The 13,747-nt window shown below is 35.2% G+C and overlaps 1 protein-coding gene across 9 annotated transcripts in view; it reads left to right on the top strand.

The window, feature by feature from the left end:
* Nucleotides 1–13,747, top strand: part of FRYL (FRY like transcription coactivator) — a 314,599-nt gene that overhangs the window by 90,558 nt on the left and 210,294 nt on the right. For 3 of the 9 annotated variants that reach the window (XM_069105197.1, XM_069105196.1, XM_069105193.1), the window contains one exon: nt 7,781–7,890. The exons of the other annotated variants lie outside the window; for them this stretch is intronic. The gene's annotated coding sequence lies outside the window, so the exon portion shown is untranslated. The remainder of the gene's footprint in view (nt 1–7,780; nt 7,891–13,747) is intronic. 9 annotated transcript variants of the gene reach the window in all.

Genomic DNA, 13,747 nt, shown 5'->3' with positions numbered 1-13,747 from the left:
TCAGACACTTAACACACTTACTAGCCGTATGACTTTGGGCATGTCACTTAACCCCAAGTGTCCTCCAAAAAAGCAAAACAAAAAACAAAAAAAATTATTTCCATGCCTGTTTGTAGTTGTATAAGTTCAAAAGTAAAGGCCCAGAAGAGATACTTTTTGTCAGTTTTTAATTGTGTGCATGATGATTAGATTATTCTTGCTAATAGTTTTAGCAATGATTTTTATATACTTTACATATCTAAATTTTAATTCATTACAGTTTTAAACTAAGAGAAAGAAAATAAAGATTTTGTTTTTAATAATGTTACACAGTAAACTGGTCATCTAATATAGCAAAATGATGTTTGGATGTAAAATGCAAAAGGGCATTTGGAATTTGTTTTGTGGGGGAATCTGTGAGTAACCATAATCAAACAATAAACATTTATTGACTTGATTGTACATCAGTGTATTATGACTAACAGAAGTAGAAAGATATTAAGACAGACCCAAATGGGAGATGGGTTGTGTATGCAAATGAAGTATATAGGTGCTGAAGGGAGTCTGGAACAAAATGCTAAATTTGGAGTCTAGTTCTGTGATTGGAATAGGTTACTTCCAACTAAGCACTTTCACTGAGCTAAAAGTCTGGAACCAAACCTGAAAACATTTCATTTAGCAGAAAATCACCAAGAAACTAAAAGGTTTTTTTGTTGTTGTTGTTGATTTTTGGAGGGGGGAAGGCGGGGTTAAGTGACTTGCCCAAGGTCACAGGGCTAGTAAATGTTCAGTATCTGAGGCCACATTTGAACTCAGGTCCTCCTGCCTCTAGGGCAGGTACTATGTTCACTGAGCCACCTAGCTGCCCTAAAACTAAAAATTTTAAGTAACACTCTTCCCCATGCAGCATAAACAAATAGGTGATTCACATTGTTTCTTTCTTTTTCCCTTCTTTCCTGAAGGGGAAGTAAGGGCTAAATGGAAGGACAATGGAAAAGCCAAGCTGAATTGCAAAAATTGAACTGAAGGACATTAGATTAGTCAAAAATGAGGTAAAAGGTCCCTCAGCTTTTCTCATTGAACCTCTAGGCATGCTTCAAGAATAACTTAACAGCTTCTCCAAGCATGTTTCAGGGAAGGGATCAATAGCAGGTAAAATTCTATATGTTAAGGCTGAATATTAAGTGGTTTAGTCATGCCAGCAGGACACAGTGTCAATTTTTTGCTTTCCTTTTTAAAATTCTGGTTAAATTATTTTTGGGAACAATGTTTCTAGGCACTATCAAAGGAGAGTATTGAATAACCTTGAGGAATTTGCTTACCATATTAATGAAAACATTAATATGGGAGTGTGCCATTTTATTAAAAAAAATAACTTGTACACTCCCTATTTAATTTGTTAAATTGTACATTCACATAAATTATAGTTCTTTTTTGTTTTGATAGCTTGTGTGGAAGTGACCTTGAGAAGAAGTCCAGAATATAGTTTGAATATTTCTTTATCTTTCTTATGGGTTGGACTTCCAAGAAATATTGCAGTGTGAAGAGTTCCAGCTAAAGTTGGGTCCCTCTGAAACAGGTGTTCTTAACCTAGCATTGGTAAATTAAAAAAAAATATTTTGATAATTATTATAATTGATTTTCTTTGGAATCTGATAAGTTATTTCATGTATTTAAAAATCTTCTGAGAAGGAATTCCTAGGCATCTACAGATTGCTGAAGTGGGATCCATGATGCAAAAATGATTTTTGTACCATATGAAATTGTAGATACCTAGTTCTAATTTTGTGCCTCCCCCATTTTTTCTTCTCTGTTCTTTTCCCTTTTAAATAGGATCAAGGGGAGGGAAACAAAGAGATAAAACATTTTAATGAGAGTATGAAGAGAAGAACAAATTTAATAATCACAGTTTCAAATATGAATTGGATAAACTAATTAATAAATGGAGGATGGCTAAATAGATCTGAAAGTGAAACCAAAAATGTAGTATTTTCAAGTGACAAGCTTACAAAGATTTGTACAAAGTTAAAGTGAGGGCTTGGAGTAAAATCTGTTGTACTTTACCTCAAGCCAGAAAAGGAGGAGTTATAATCATGGTCTCAATTAAAATTAGATGTGGTTAGGAGAGATAAGCAAGAAAGTTATATTATGTTTAAATACATCAAAAATATTCTAAAAAATCAATTTTAAACATTCATACATATGTATAATGGCACTTAAGTACTTTAAAAAGTTAAAAGTTTACAGAATTATATGGAGAACTAGGGAAAAAATCCTCTGATGATTTTTGGAGACCTAAGAAAGTAAAGATCAGGCTCTGAATAGAATATTAGAAAAATTAGATATTACAGATCTTTGGTGATTATAGACTGGGAATCACAAAGAAAATGCATATTTTTAGCTTTTTATGGAACCTATACAAAAATTAGCTATGTGTTAGGTGATAAAAAAACTCATAAGTTAGGGGTGGCTAGGTGGCACAGTGAATGGAGCACTGGTCCTGGAATCAGGAGGATCTTCGTTGAAATGTGGCCTCAGACACTTAACACAAAAAAAACCCAGCCATGTGACTTTGGGCAAGTCACAACCCCAATTGCCCTCCAAAAAGCAAAAAAAAAAAAATTAAAATTAAAAATAAATAAATAAATAAAAGAACTCAAAAGTTAAAAAAGTCAGAAATAGTAAGCATATTGTTTACAGACTGCAATATAATAAAGTTGTAAGGGAAATTTGGAGAAAGGATTCAGATTTAAGTGGAAAATAATTCAATGCTAAAACAATAATCAGGTCAAGGAATTAATCATAAATTTGATATGAAAAATAATAATAACAGCGAGACAGTATATCAAAAGCTGTCTCTCGATTTGAACTTAGGTCTTGCTAACTCCAGGCCTGGAGCTCTATAGTAAATGGTAGAACTGGTAATCCCAAATTCTCAGATTTCTAACCCAATTCTCCTTCGAAAGCTTTTTATCATTGAGGAATAAATTCCCAGATTTGTTAAGAAATAGAGTTGGAGCAATAGCTAACATGTTAAATGATATAGTTAAGATCAAAATAAATCTTGATATAATGTCACCTAAGATTTATTAAGCAGTTATTATACCAAGAACTATGATAAGTTTTTTGGATACAGGGAAAAACGAAAAACAAAAAAAGCAAAAACCGACCACTGCCTCTGGGAGCTCACATTCTTACAAGGCAGACAACATGCAAACAATTATGTATATACAAGATGTGCACTAGGTAAATTGGAGGCAGTCTTAGAGAAGAGACACTAACAGTGGTAGCTATGTTGAATTGGAAATATCTGTGGGACATTAGTTGTAGATGTCCACCAGGAGGTTGGTGATACTAGAGTGGTGCTTAGGAGAGATTAGGACTGGCTGAAGGAGTCTGAGAATTCTCTGCATAGATGTATTTAAATCTGTGTGAGTTAATGAGATCACTCAGTGAGCTTGTATATAGGGAGAAGAGGACTGACTTTTTTAAATAACTATTTTTTCTTTTAAAAATAAGTTTACTTGTTTTTAATCAACAAAAACCTGCCTTCTCTTTCTCCCATCCTAACCCTTCACCCAGTTGAGAACAAAAGAAAAACAAAAATCTTGTTATAAACATGTGCAGTCAAACAAAACAAATTTCCACATTGACCATCTCTAAAAATATATACATCTTATTCTACACTCGGAATTAGTTACTTATCCAAAATGAAGTGGGTAGCATGTTGGTCATTATACTCTTCAAAGTTCCTAATTCTTTCAAAGTTGTTTTTCTTTACTACATTTGTTGTCAAACTGTCCTCTGTTCTGGTTCTGTTCACTCTGCATCAGTGAATATAACTCTCCCAGGTTTCTCTGAAACCATCCCCTTTGACATTATTTTACTACCAGTTCCAAATCCTCTCCCTTTAGCCGCCCATTTAAGTGTCAAGAAATACAAATTTCATTACAAATATGAAGTCATACAAATCAGGTTTCTACATGTTCTGGAAAAAAAGGCAAGAAAACCCCCCCAAACATGCATTAGTCTGCACTATAGTCAGTTCTCCCTTTATCATTTCTTATATCAGAATGGCATTTCCATCACAGTTATATAATATAACTTGTTCAGCCATTCTCCAATTTATGAGTACATCTTCAGATTTCCATTCTTTGCCTCCTCAAAAAGAGCTACAAATATTTTTGTATATCCTTAAGTAGAATTTGATTTGTTTAGGATTAATCTAGGTCTTAATCTGCTCCTTCTAATTCCACCTAATTTCATAATTCTAAATTGCTTTCCAAATTTTTCTTTCCAATTCACAGCTCCACCAATTGATATGCCTATCGTTCTTTCCTCAACTCTAACTTTGATGGGATGAATCAGATCTTTTGTCATTCTTGCTAATTTACTGAGTTAGAGACTGATTGGATTTGCTTATCTTCTGTAGTCAGTGATTTGGAGCATTCTTTCTTAAGGTTGTTAATAGTTTGCAATACTGCTTTTGAGAATTAATTGTTAGTTAATGTTCTGTGACCATTTCTCTTCTGGGGAATGAATTTTGGTCCTGTATATTTCTTTTAGTTGTCTTCACATTTTGAATATCAAACCCTTAAGGTAGATATTTGACTTTGTTTTATATTCTGTTAGTTGTCAATATTTGTAGCATAGATTTTTTTCACAGTTGACAGATTCCATTATTATTCTACCAAAGGAAAAAAATTTTTATCTAGATGGATTTGCAGGGGAATTCTTTTGGAGAACTTTTAAAGAAAAAAAAGACAATACCTTTACACAAATTATTCTCAAAAATTGAATAAGCTTTCTGCCAAACTCCTTCTGTGAAACAAATTAAGTCCTAATACCTAAACTGAGGGAGGATGAAGCAAGGAAAGAGAACTGTATAGAACAATATTATGAATGAATAAAAATATCTGAAACATTTATTGATTTTTCTCAATAAATTCAGGAAAAGTCTTTGACCAACTACATTACTCATTTTGCTAAAAACCCTACAAAATATAATCATAGAAGAATCCTTTTAATATGATTAAAAGTATCTTTGTTATTTTTTTTGGAGAGCAATTGGGGTTAAGTGACTTGCCCAAGGTCACACAGCTAGTTTTTGTGTTAAGTGTCTGAAGCCATATTTGAATTCAGGTCCTCCTGACTCCAGGGCCAGTGCTCTATTCACTGCACCACCTAGCCACCCCTTAAAAGTATCTTTGGAAAACCAAGAGCAAACATACACAGTAGGAAACACTGACATCTTTCCCAGTAAATGCAAGACTAAAGCAAAGATACCTCCATTCCCTTCTATTTCATATAGTTCTAGAAATAATATCAATAACCATAAAAAAGAAGAAAACTGAAGTCACAAAAATAAAAAAGAGACAAATGTTTGCTAATGACATGATATTTTATCTAGAAAATCCTATTGTATCCACAAAGAAACTAATTGATGTAATTAACATTTTAGGAAAATTACATGCTACAAATAAACCAACAAAAATACAACTTTCACATATAACAAATCTAATAACCACACGTGGGTGTATAATAATTATAAAATCCTGGTGACATTAAGAGAAAGACAAATCCCATTTAAAATAATTGCGTAATGAATAAAATATTTGTCTACATTTAGTTTGTATATCCATTAAATATTCATTAAATATAATATGTGTATATATATTCAATGACAAAAGACTCTTTAAATAAAGAATGACTTAACTAACCGCAGAAATAGTGCTCATGGCTGGATTGTGCCAATATTATAAAAATGACAATACTACCAAACTTAATTTATGCTTTTGATGTTACCCCAGTCAGATTGTTTAAGGGATATGTTAGCATGTTATACAACAAAATTCATTTGGAGGAACAAGCATAGAATATCAATTTACAAAGGTAGTAATAAATTTACAAAGGCAGGAGTAAAGGGGGAAAACATTTCCAGACCTCAGATAATATTATAGCAATCATCAAAACCATTTAAAAATAGAATAGCAAATTGATAAAAAAAAGACTAGACAGGGAAAAATAGTAAATAATTGAATTCAATAACCCAGTTTTTATAAACCTGAAGACATAAATTATATAGGAAAGAATTTTCTTTTTTTTTTGCCTTTTTGGAGGGCAATTGCAGTTAAGTAACTTGCCCAAGGTTACATGGCTAGTTTTTTTTATGTGGGTGTTAAGTGTCTAAGGCCGGAACCAGACTTGGGTCCTCCTGACTCTAGGCCAGCGCTTTACTCACTGCGCCACCTAGCCCCCCCAATTTTCTATTTTTTTAACTTCTAAGAAAATTTGAAAACAATCTGGTTTTTATTGCATCTATTCTGAAATTTCCAGACTATCCTCTTCCTTCCAAGTATTAAACTTGGAAATTAATTTTTTTATTATGTGGTTAAGAATACTATAATTTGAAAATGTCAGTTTCTATTTGTTTATTGGTATTTTTCCCCCTATTCTGTTTACTTTGGTAAGACTTTTTGCCAACATTGAATCTTTTTTTCATAATTTCTGATTAGTAGATTATTTAAGCTTCCAAAATTTATTTCTAAAAAATCCACAAATTCCATTTTATTCAAGAAATAATATCCTAGTGCAGTGTGAAATGATAGGATATTGGTTTGTGAGTACGGAAATGATTACTAGTCAGGGCTGTTGCATTCTAATGATAGAAAGTTGTTTTATTTTTCATGTAATATAAAACTTAGTTGTTAATACAAATTAAATATTGCTCTATATTATGAGAAGGGTAGCTCGGTGGTGCAGTGGATATAGCACCACTCTGGGAGTCAGGAAGATCTGAGTTAAAATCCTGCCTCAGACACTTACTTGCAGTGTATCCCTGGGCAAATCACTTAACCTTGTTTGCCTCAGTCCCCTCATTTGTAAAATGAGCTGGAGAAGAAATAGCAAACTACTCCAGTGTCTTTGCCAAGAAAATCCCAAATGGGTTCATGAAGAGTGAGACGTAACTGAAACAAATGAACAAGAACATGTGTGAGATAGATATATAAAAATATTGAAAGAAGAAATAAGAAACATCGTAAATTGGTATAGACATTGTCAGTAGGAATGATAACAGAACTGTAATCTTATGGCAAATTCCTCATATACTTCATGGACACATAACTTCATCAGTGTTGACGTTGATCCAGACAACATTCCATTGGTACCTGTATTCATCATGGTCCTTGTTCATGTCTTTTGATCATTTATGCCATTGGTGACCCACCCCAAGTTACAGTGCCTCAGAAATTTGCCTTTTTTTATTTTTTTCCTTACAAAATTGAAGATGCCGGGACAATACATGAAACTATACACTCATTGCCCCTTGCTCTTGTCATGGAACCAACTCATTTTCTTTAATAGCATCTTTTCCTTTGGTTGTTACTTAGAGTTCCTTACCTGTTAGGTGTCGTAGCATGCTCACAGCCATGATGCATTTTTACATTGCCTCCTGTGTAACATTAATTTTTAATTTAGGGGAATGAGAGAAGCATTAATTTTTATATAGAAGAGACCTTAGGAGACATCTTCTTCAGTTCCCTTGTTTCAAATGAAAAAACTTTGTCAGAGTGATTAGATGATATGTCTCAGGTCACACAGGTAATAAGTGGCATTGCCAAGATGGAAACTTTGACTCCCAAGTTCAAGTGCTTTTTCCACTACATCATGGAGACTCTAGTGTTCTATGACTTGCAACCATACAACCCATGAATACCCTTATGGTGTATGTGGTTAAATGTTAGAGAAATTTTGAAAAATATTAGTGGCTTATATTTTTATTTCTTTTTTTTTCTTTTAGATGTGGGGCAGGTAGAGACTGCATGTTGTCATACAGGATCTGCATTGAAGAAAGAGTCCCAATATTGGGAATTCTCTATGCTTGATGAAATCAGAGATCTTTCACATTCGGTATTTTAGAAGTATTTAAGAAGTTTTTTATACTACTAATAATGTATGAAAATATTGATTCTTTTTTCCTCCCTTTAGTTATAGTATAAACATTGTTTCCATTTCTCTTGTAGTCTTTTCTGAGACTAATGATTTTCAATATTAGCATTATCTATGGGAAGATTACATTGGGAAGAATGATTTTTTTTTTTAAAACAAAATTCTTTCTTTGCTGTGATGTATGCTCCATATATGTACTTTATTGACTTATGTAAGTTACTTTATATAATCCATTACTCTTTGAATCTCTGCCCTGGGGCTAAGTCATCTCAATTGGCAAATGAGTACAAACTCAGTTAACCCACTATAGCTAGCAGATCTAAGACTTTTCTTCACTTGGATATACTGTTCTTTGTTCTTATAGAGTATGAGTTCTCCTTGAAGCCCTTTCCATCTTTTGTCCTCTGAACAGTAATCAAAAAAGCACTATAATTTCTACTGGAAAGGATGTTGCAGTTGATTGTCCTGTGGTTCCACACACAGTCCATGTGATTTCTTGGATCAAAAATACCTTCCTTCACTCTTCCTTTCCTCTCTCCTCTCTCCTCCATCCCTAGTTAGAATGTAAGCTCCTCAAAGATAAGGGACTATTTCACTCTTGTGAAGTACTGGTGCTTGGCACGGTATCTGACACTTAGTAGGTGCCTTTAAAAATTCATTTACTCATCTAAACCACTGTTTTCATGCTATTTACAGGCAAGACTTGGGGATTGAAGAGCTGTGCTACATGTGCTTGAGCTCTTCTTTACTTCTATTCCGCTAAGATGCATTTTGGAGACTACAAGTGTGATCATTTATTAGGCACACATGATTTTTTTGTCCTGTAGTGTTATTTGCTGCTTTGATGCTTTTGAAATAATTGAAACAATATTACTTAAATATATAAAAAGGGATCTGTGTTCTTCTCAATGGATCTGTTCCCTCAGGTAATTCAGATTGCATCCTTTCCATGCATCCTTGTCCTTTGCTCCTCTTGCTCATATCCTCCCGAAGTTTGCTGCTTGGAGCCTTCCTCACTTCCATTTGAAAATAGGTAGCACACATGGGCTGTTTGTTCTTGACAATGATTATGGATTAGCCCATTTGAAAAATTCATATTTCTTTGATAGCATCCTTTACCCAGTTCTTCCAGCTTATCCCTTGACTATAATGTTTTATAGGTTGCTTACATCTACCATACACCCACTCTTTGCCCTTTGGATAATTTAAATTTCACATTTTCCCAGAGTAGAGTCTTCTGTGACCCATAACTATACAGAAACATGGGTGAATATTTGTATTAAAAGCAAGGTCTTTGTTGTCTTGAGATGGTTGGAGTTGATAAAAGAACATTGCATTTTTCCAAATGCATTCTAGACCTATCTCCTCATCTTGTTCAATTCTGAGCCCAACTCATCATCCATTTGTAATGTATTAATTGAAATCGATTTTTCTTTCTCTTCCCCATTTCCTTATTCTAGTCTTATGGTATTTTTCTGTATTTTGTAGGATTAGCTTTGCTAAACTTAAAACTTTTATTTCTTCTTTCATACTGTAATTGCAATTTGGATAAACTGAACCATGTGGATGTTGGAACCTGGCTTATGGTCTCTTGATCTGAGTAGACAAGCTTCCCATAAGAATGGACAGTGAGTGAGGGAGAATTTTAACACACTTTTCCATTCAAGTAGGGGTTGATTAAAACATAAATATAATAATGATTGTACTAGTAAATTTAAAGAGTTACAAAACTGAAAAACAGTAAGGCACCATCTTTAGTAATCCTTAACTGCAGACATAACTAGGGCCGGGCCACTGCTTAAGCAGAAGTAATATTTAGGAGATATAAAAGAAAGAAGTCTGGAGTTGGCAGCACCAGATAACTTCTGTTCCATCCTCTGGCATTAATTGTATGGCTCTATGCAAGTCGCCAAACCTTTCTAACCCTCATTTAAAAAAAATCTGTTAAGTTGAAATAATAATGCCTACATCCTAATCTTACGGGATTGTGATGTTTAAGTGAAATAATGTATGTAAATGTTCTGCTAGCCTTAAAACACTCTATCAGCTATTATTAAAATAGGGTTCTAAATTACTCTAAACTTTCTTTGAGCAAAAGTCTTCCACATGGATACATGGCATTTAAGGGCTTCAGAGCAGTTTATGTAATGGATAGAGAGTATTGCAAAATCAAATAAATAGTAAATTGGCAAGCATTTATGAAATACCTCCTATGTGCCAAATATTGTGTACTATGTGTACTCAATTCTACTGAGGAAGAGGTGTGTCATTCAGCAAGCCTTTATTTGTTAAGCACTTCTTATGTGTCAGGCAGTGTGCACTGGGAATACAAATACAAGCAAAATATTCTGAGAGGAGCATTCCTGTGAGACAGAAAGGCCACAGGGAAGGATTGTACTTCCAGTGTTTGAATTCCAGGGCTGGAGTGGGCTTACAGGATGAAAAGATTTCCAGGGGATGGTTAGAGGTCTAGATTACAGTCTGGAGGGATATATGAATATAAAAACATATTAGGTAATTAATTATAGGGTTATTGCTGAGAGTACACTAGAAATTGGGGGGAAATCAGGGAAAGAATAATGTAGAAGCTTATGCTTAAGCTGTGTCTTGAAGGGAGTTTGGGATTCTATTAGGTTGAAGTAAAGATGGGTGTGTTCCAGGAGTGGGGGATGGCCAATACAAAGGCAGGGAGACAAGAGAAAAAGTACTCTGTATAAGGAACAGAGAAAAGTTAACTTTGGATGAACTGCAGAGTATAATATATGAGAATGGGAAGACAGGTTGGGGCCAAGTTGTGGAGGGTTTTGAAAACCAAAAGAGATTATATTTGATACTATAGATCAGAAGTGTTAAATTGGAAGCCAGCAAAATTCACAGGGGCTAGAATGAGATTAAAATGTGGTTAGGAAATGTTTACCAAAATAAATAAAAATATGATACATAGCTAATGTTAATTTGTGGTTTTCTAAGTCTCCATGTGGCCTATAGGGATCCATTTCTAATTGAGTTTAATGTCATTCCTGTAAGTGGTTGGGAGCCATTGGTGTTTATTGAATAGAGGATTGACCTGCTCTTAAGGACTATCACTTCGGGGCCTTTGTGAAGAGTGGCTTATAATGGGGAGAAATATGAGCCAGAGAGACCAGTTAGGAAGCCATTGCAGTAGTTGAGGTGAGAAGATTGGCCCTATAAGTAAAGAAAAGAGTTGAATGCAAGAGATTGTGTTGAGGTAGAAATGGCAAGATTTAGCAAGCAATTGAATACAAGGGGTGAAGAACAGTGAGGAAATGAAGATGACATCAAGACTGTGAACCTGGGATCCTAGATAGGCTCTATCACTGGTAGTAGTCTTGATAGAAATAGGGAAATTCCATAAGGTGGGTGGAGATTATGATTCATGTTAGCATTTATTGAGTGTCAGACAGTGGGCTAATTTCTAGGGATATAGAGAAAGGCAGAAAACACTTCCTGCTCTCAAGGAGCTCACAGTTTAAGGGAGGGGGTAGGACAACATGAAATAACATTATATACAAACAAGATAATTTGGGGGTAATCTCAGAGGGAAGACACCCAGACTAGGAAAGGCTTCATGCAAACAGTGGGACTTGAGCTGAGGTTAGAGTCAAACCAGGAGGCAGAGATGAGGACAGAGAGAATTCAGGCATGGGGAAGAGTCAGTGAAAATAACCAAGAGTTAGGAAATGATGTGTCATGTGGGAGGAATAGCATGGAGACCCGTTTTACTAGATCACAGAGTATAAAGAAGAATAAAGAAAAGTGCAGTAAAAGGAGCAGGTTATGAAAGGCTTTGGAAGCCAAACAAATTTTATATTTGATCCCGGGGGAAATAGGGAGCTTGATTAATTAGGCAGTTGATATGTTTGGGTTTGGGTTTTATCATTAATTTGATAGTTGAGTGGATGATGGGTTGGAGTGGGGAGGAGAGATTTGAAGCAAGGGGAGCAACCAGCAGACTGTTGTAATAGAGTGTGAAGTAATATGGGCCTGTACCAGGGCCTTGGCAGTGTCAGAGGAAAGAAGGGAGGGTATATATAAAAGATGTGGAGTTGGAAGCAATAGCACTTGCCCACTAAAAGAGTCAAGGATGAAACCTAGGTTATAAGTCTGAGTAACTGGGAGGATGGTGGTATTCTTGGCAGTGATGGAAAGTTGGGAAGAAGGGAGGAAAAATGAGGAAAAAGAATTCGTTCAATTCAGTATATCGTAATTTTAAAATATCTATAGAACATCTAGTTTGACATGTCTGAAAGGTAGAGGTGAGAGAGAGCATGGGGCTGGACAAGGAGATCTGAAAGTCATTTGCATAGATATGATAAATGAAATCATGGAACCTCATGAGATCACCAAGTGAAACAGTATGGAGAGAGAAGAAGAGAGGGCCAAGGATAGAGCCTTGTGGGGACCCACTGTTTAGTTGGTGTGAAACGGTTGAAGATCAGGTAAAAGAGATTGAGAATGAGAAATCATGGTAGGGGAGGAAAACCAAGATGGAGTAGTATCACTAAAACTTAGAGTGAAGAGAGTATTAATGAGAAGAGAGTGATCCACAGGGACACAGGATATGTCAAAGATCAAAGATGTGCATTGAGAAAGAGCTGTTAGATTTGACAGTTAAGCTGTCTTTGGTAACTTCGGACAGAACATTTTCAATTGAATGATGAATTAAGGAGAGAAAAAGAGGAAAAGAAGTGGAGGTACTTGCTGTAAAAGTCCTTGCCAAAGAGTTTAGCCACAAAAGGGAGGAGAGATACAGGATGATAATTAGTGGGGATAGATGATCCAGTGAGAGCTTTTTGTGGATAGGAGAGACATAGGCATGTTTTTAGACAATAGGGAAGCAACCACCAGATAAAGAGAGATTGAAGATGAGTGAGAGAGTAGAGATAATATAGGCCTTAACCTTAATAGGATGAAATATGCATGTATATTGTGCCTGTAAGAGGGATTTGTCTTAGAGGGGGCATGGCTACCACCTCATATGAAATGGCTATGGATGAGGAGAGAATGACAAAAGGCATCTCAGTGATATGAGTTGAGGAACAGGGGAGAAGAGGGAGCTCTTGGTAAATGTCCAATATGACATGGTTCTCAGTTCATAAGGCAGGTGGAGAGAGACCTATGGGAGATTTGAGGAAAGATGACCATTAAGTAAGCATCTGGTGATCTGGAATTGAGTGTATGCTATACAAAGCTGTGATCCATCATTATAAAGAGCATTGAAACCATAGGTGCTGTAGAGTCAATGGAGAGAGAGTAGAGAGAGAGGAAGGCCCAGGATAGAACTTTGGGTTACACCTGTAGTGGGGGCCTGTGATACAGATGATGATCCAGTAAAGGAGAGGAGTAATCAAATGGTTAGGAAGGAGAACCAAGAAAAAGCAAAGACCCCCAGGAAGACCCAGGTTAGAGATCTTGGCTTAAACACGTGCAGCACTTTCTCTCCCCTTGCTGTTTGTATTCTGCAGTTATTAACAATATAGTCCTGTATAAAGTGTAAAGCACTGGTTTCATTGTAAAGCAATAACCTTAAGTCTGTGGAAAGTTGTTTTCAATACATCTAAAACAGTGGTGCCAAGCTCAGAGGGGTGCTTAAGGATCCCTTTCAGCCACACATTGACTTAGTTTTAAAGTGCAATATTATCTATATTTTATTGTATTTTTATTTGTTAAATTTTTCCAATTATATTTTAATCTGATTCTAGCCGCACTAGATAGTGTTGTGGCTGCATGCTGCCACATAATTGACATCTCTGATCTAAAACAGTAAATCTAACTACCAGATTACATTTTATTCCAG

This window comes from Petaurus breviceps, unplaced genomic scaffold (assembly GCF_028583685.1).
Source record: "Petaurus breviceps papuanus isolate PSGF00001 unplaced genomic scaffold, PetGlider_PUasm1.0 76, whole genome shotgun sequence".
Classification (NCBI taxonomy): Eukaryota; Metazoa; Chordata; class Mammalia; order Diprotodontia; family Petauridae; genus Petaurus; species Petaurus breviceps.
Note: the sequence above shows the minus strand (reverse complement) of the source record. Positions and strands in the feature narration are given on the sequence as shown.